A 6,000-nucleotide genomic window follows, 5' to 3' on the forward strand; every position below is an offset into this window, starting at 1 on the left:
TTCTTTACATGTTGTGATGTTTGTGAGACTCTTGCTCCACTATCCCTCTTGTGAATTCATATATTTTCACTGACCTGAAATGCTCATTCTCTCATTCTCTTCTCTCTCCCTCTTCTTTGCCTCTGGGCTTGGATCTGGGTCTGTCCTAAAACCCACTTTCTACAAGAATCCTTTCCCAGTATCCGTAAATCCTAGTTCCTTCCTTTGATTGATCATTACCAATCGATCTTGTCTATAACTTGCTAGTATGTGATGGTTTGCATGTTGTCTCCTCCATTAGACTAAGCTTCTCAAAGAGAAGGATTGCTGCCTTTCTTGGCATTAATGGAGCTTAGCCCAGTACCTGGCACACAGTAAGTGCTTAACAAATGCTAGTTGTTGATGATGATTAAGTTCATAATTTTAAAAAGGCTTTTTGGAGGAGGAAGCATCCAAGCTGCTTGAAAATGGGAAGGTTTTCAGTAGGAATTGAGAGTAATGGTGGGAGTGCTGGACTTAGAATGAGGAAAACCTGAATTCAGATCCTGCTTCTGATACTTATGTACTATCTGGGTAATTAAGCATCAGGAGACACCACATATGTGACTCTTTAATCTTTTAAGGTTTCAGTTTCTTATCTGTAATGAGTGGGATTGTAGATCCTTTAGGTCCCCTTCTAGCCCCAAATCTGTGATCTGAAGTTACCTGATCTTTCTGACCTTCAGTTTCTGGATGGGATGGAGGTGAGATGGATAATAGAAGTACCTGGAGTTCCTACTTACCATAAAGCAGTCCCTAGCAGCAAATGAAACGATGTAAGGAATCGGCCAATTTTAAAGTAGGGGTTCAGAACCTTTTCAGTGGCATGGGGCCCTTTGACAGTCTCAGGAAGTTTATGAAGACCTTCTCAGAGCAATATTTTTAAGTGCATGAACTAAAATATATGGGAACCAATTATATTGAAGTATTTTAAATAAAAATATTTTAAAAACTGGTTTACAGACACTGAGTTAAGGACCTGGCTTTAAAAAGCCTGGTTTTGCAAAGCTTTAAAAAGCCTAACCCCTAGAGGGGCAGGAAATATCAAAGGGTACACCAATTTAGCAACTGTATTTTTTTAACAGAGTAGAAGTGGCTGAGGGCAGTTAGATTTGGGCAGTGTATAAAACACTGGGCCTGAGGTCAGGAAAATTCATCTTCCTGATTTCAGATCTGGCTTCAGACACTTACTAGCTGTTGTGACCCTAGGCAAGTCACTTAACCCTGTTTGCCTCAGTTTCCTCATATGCAAATTGGGCTGGAGAAGGAAATGAGTTGGACATGACTGGACCACAAAAGTGATCCCCAGAACAGAAGGTGAGGGCGTGGGAAGAGGGGTGGAAGGGGGAAGCAGGGGGAAAACTCCAGCTCTGATATTAGTCAAAGCATAAGAAAAGACATTTAGTCCAAGATTGATTTGGAAACAGAAGGACTGCTGTCTGGGAGTTCTCTCTCATCAAGAAATCCCCTCTACTTCCTCCCACCTTTTCTGGAAGAGTAGCTTGACTTCTGCCCTCCTCCACTTCTGCAGATGGCAACACTCCCCCCCCTACAACAGAGACTGAGTAAGAATTGTACTGCTTCCTTCTGTGTGGGAGGGAGCCACCCAGGACAGAGCTTCACTGAGGCTTCTCTGGGGCTCAGCACTTACTTCACAAAGTGCCTGACACATAGTAGGTACTCAATAAATGCTTATTCGTTCAAATAATGGGGAATCAGCAGAGGGACTTGTGCTTCAAGATAGGAAATAAAAGACTGTCTTTGGAGTTTCAAAAATGTATCTTCTAACCTAGGCATCCATTCTTGCAAGAGTGTAAAAATAAACCTTTCCTGCATTATATATATATGCTTATTGACTGATGATCTATGATCATGAATGTGAGATCCACCTTTGCAACAGCTTGATGCTATGGAAAGAGCTTTAGGCCTGCTGCTCATTAGCTGAATGATGGAGCAAATCTCTTCATCTTTTTCACTCTGTTTCCTCAGTTGTGAATTTTCCTCTATTATAAACTGTTGGTATTAAAAATTCTCCACAAATCCAGTTATCTTTTCCAACTTATTGTGCATTACTCTCTGTTCCCTACACTTACTCTATGTACTCTTTTTATATGTCTCATCCTCCCAATAGGATGTAGGTCCTTCAAGGCAGACACTGATTTTCATTTTATCTTCCACTCCCAGCACAACAGTTGTTAGATCAGATTGGGGCTAACTGCAAGCACGAACTCACCCACACATGCACATAACCACCTGCCCTACTAGTCAAACCCGAAAGTATTTTGGAAATGCGATCTTTTCATATTAAACTATAAATTTTGCTATGAAATCAGCTTCTCCCATTAGAAAATGTTACTTCTGCACTATCAGCAAACCTTTGTACCTGACTCAGGGAGCTAACCCAGGTGTGAGGGATGGTGGGGCAGGGTGAGGGGACTAGGGCAAAGAAAGGAAAGAAGTTGATTCTGGTTTTTACTCTCTTCGATGCCTTCATTGGCAACATCCTGTGGCTGCTCTTTCTAAAAGAAAGGATTCCAAATTTGCGCTTGGCTCACTGGAGCCCTGCTGAGATTGACCCTTCACCTCTAAACTATCACCACCTTCAGACTAATCCTGGGCAGCTCTCAGAGCCAAAGTCCATCGTTCCTGCAAGCTTTTCTCCCTCCTTAGGAAGCAGGAAACATGATTAAAACTTTTACTAGGGTTTATTAGAGCAGCAGAAGAGTTTTCAGGCCAGGTTTATGACCTATTTGAGCTTTATTTGTGTGTGGGGAAATGTATACTGAAGACAATGAGGCTGTACTGTATGCCTGTTTTATGGGAACTGGAGCACAATTCAGAGCTAGACCCAATTACAGAAGTTGGTTGTTTGTTCTTTACAAACACCGTTAAGTCACATCTAGCCATTATTTGATACCTCCATTGTCTTAGGGAACACACTCCCCAGGATAAGATTGCTCCCAATAGGGAAGCATGATTTGTTTTACCACATGGGTTCTAGGAATGTGCAAAATGAGACCTGCCTGAATGGCCGTGCTGGGTAGGAGATGGGCAGTGGGGCCATAAAGGGCTCATCTGGGAGCAAGAGGGAATCTGTCTGGTTGATGGTCTCCTGCCGGAGTGTCCTGCTCACATGAATGCATATGTGCGCACACACACTTTGGCTCAAAGGAGTAATCCAACCTGTTCAGAGCATCTATTATTTCTCAACCTCTGATCTATGGCTCTTCTACCTCCACTCCACTGTATGGTCCTGCCTGGCCTGGCTCCTCCAACTATCTCCACTGTGCCCCTGGCTATTCTGTTGTGACCCTTTGCTCAGGCTGTGTGTCTGCCCTTTCCAGCCAGCCAAGTGCTAGCTAGCCGTGAAATTTCACCCCACTGTGCCCTTCTCTGTTCCATTCTTTATTGGTTCTTCTCCTGAAGCCTTCTCACTGACTCCAGTTTGGGGACTGAAATGGCCCCAGCATCCTTTGGATCACATGAGCGAGACCCCCAGAATGAGAATAGCCTTTCCCCTTTCCTTCGAGATCTCTTGATGCTGGTCCCTTCCACCCTCTCCTAGGCCTTCCATCCATATGTTAGCAGCAAGAGCTCTGTCCTCAGCATTGTAGGGAAAACAAAGACAAAGCGCTTGTCCATGGGGGTTTACATATCGAGGGGGCCTGGGAAATCAGAATATGACAGAAGAGTAGTGCCTAAGAGCCTGGGTCAGGAGGACCTAAGTGAGCTCCCAGTTCTGCTGCTAAGGGACCTTGACAAGCCACAACCTTCTTGGGCATCAGTTTTTTCACCTGGATAAAAAAGGGGATTGACCTAGAAGATCTCTAAGGATCCTGCAAGACCTGAATCTTATAATCCTAGGCATTTATAGTGACAAGAAAGAGGGACATCACACTGGGGCTAATCCCAGAAGGCTACCTGGAAAGTGTGGGCTTTGAGTGACACATTAGAGAAGCAGGAAAATGCTTTATCAGTGGGGAACAGATAACATCTGAAAATTACTCTTGATCTAAATTCTTCAGCTTCTGTGGTTCCTTAGATACTGCCAGATCTTTCCTTCTCAGCTCGGCATCCAAGGACTTGCTGGCCTTTCTCTTGACAGTGTACAACCTCTCACATCCCCTAGGTACATTCTGATCACCAGATAGTCTAGGTCCTCCCCTTCCCCAAAAAGCAGATCTACATTCACCTCCTCCAGGGAGCCTTCTAGTAAAAGAAGGCTTCTATTTTCCTCCAACCCCAGGCCTTTGGAATACAGCTATCAATATTAGCTCCTACTTGTTGGAGCATTTCTTCCTAAGTGTCCGAAAGAGCACTAGAAGAGAAAAAAGGAGAGCTAGGTTCAAGTATAAGCTATTAGCCTTTTCCCCTCTGGGCCTTGGTTTACTTATCTATTAAACTGAATTAATAATATTTGTCACAGGGACTCAGTTTTCCTATTAAATTGGGATAATAATACTTTGTACTATCTCACAGGATTGGCATGAAAAAGAACTTTATAATCCTAACAGCAGCTTAAAAACTGTATGTTTCTGGCTCATCCTACTTCACTACAGTCCTGAGCCACGATATAGACCCCTGGGCCTTCCTAACCACATAGAAGAGCTGGGTTTGTCCAGGCTCTCACACACATGAAGACCCTCGTGCTTGCTGGGTTGGGTCCTGCTTTCACTTCCTCTGTTGAGTGCCAATATGCCAGTGTCCCATGACCTTGTCCCACCTCATCTCCCCGGGACTAGCAAGCCTCGCCAGCAAGATGAATCCTGGGATGGGTTCTTCTCCAGAGGCATAAAGGATTCTGCCCACTGGTCAGAGTTGGTGGGTCACTGCAGAGAGGTCTTGGGGCTTCTGGGCTTCCTGGAGAGGGCATTCTTTCAAGTCTTCTCCAGGCTAGAAAGGCCTGGAGGAAGGTTCTTGTCTCCAGGCTCGGAGTCTCTTTGGGGGCACGAGGGAGACAGAGAGATAAAACGGCTTCAGGACTGAAGACGGATGTCTCAGGAGCATCAAATAACACAATTCCCAGAGTTAAAGAACATCCTGGGATGATGTAGTTAGCAGCATAACTGCATCCATACACACAGATGCACATGGATGTGCCTCTTTCTACACCATCTTCCTCGGTAATCTCATTCACTTCTTTGTGTCCAACCACACAAGTGACTCCAAAATCTAAATCTCTACCCCCGACTTCTCTCTTTTGAGCTCTAGATATACATCTCCAAAAGCTTCAAAGTCAAACTTATCTCACCTTTTTTTTTTCCTCAAACAGGTTTCTCCTTTTGACATCACTGTTACTGTAGGATGTTACCCATCCTACTACAGCTTATAACTTCTGAATGATCTTTCGATTCTTTCTTCTCCCTCACCATTTATATCCCAACTCCTCTCAATGTTCTCCAAGCACCTCTCACATGTCTTCCCTATTCACTAATTTCATTGCTACTATCCTAGAATCTGCTTCAAATATCGTCCAATAGTTATTGCAGACCTCCATTCTTTGTTTCCTTGCTTATCTTTCATAACACTGCCATCAGAGTGATCTTCTTTATACATTGATGTGTTAATGCTGCTCCTTGGCTCAAATTTTTTCCCCAAGGGTTCCCTATTATCAGCTTGTCAAATTCAAATTCCTTTGCTTGGCATGTTACTCTACCTTTTCAGCCTTATCTCCTATTATTTCCCTCCTTATATATTGCCCTTCAGAGAAATTGGTCTTTCTGAGCCTGGAATGCCTTTATTTTTTTTTCAGCTGTTGAAATTCTACTAATTCTTTAAATATGAGCTCCTAATAACCTTCTCATGTCCGCCCCCTCCCCCCCCGCCCCGATTTTCCTTGGAATTCACGTAGTGCTTAGTTTTATCATTACATTGCTCTTCTGTAATACTAATATTTCAGTTACCCATCTCTTCATCTCACCCCACTCTCAAATGTGGATATAAATTATCTCCAGAGAAGCACAGTACTCAGCATCTAGTAGG

This window comes from Sarcophilus harrisii, chromosome 2, assembly GCF_902635505.1.
Source record: "Sarcophilus harrisii chromosome 2, mSarHar1.11, whole genome shotgun sequence".
Taxonomy (NCBI): Eukaryota; Metazoa; Chordata; class Mammalia; order Dasyuromorphia; family Dasyuridae; genus Sarcophilus; species Sarcophilus harrisii.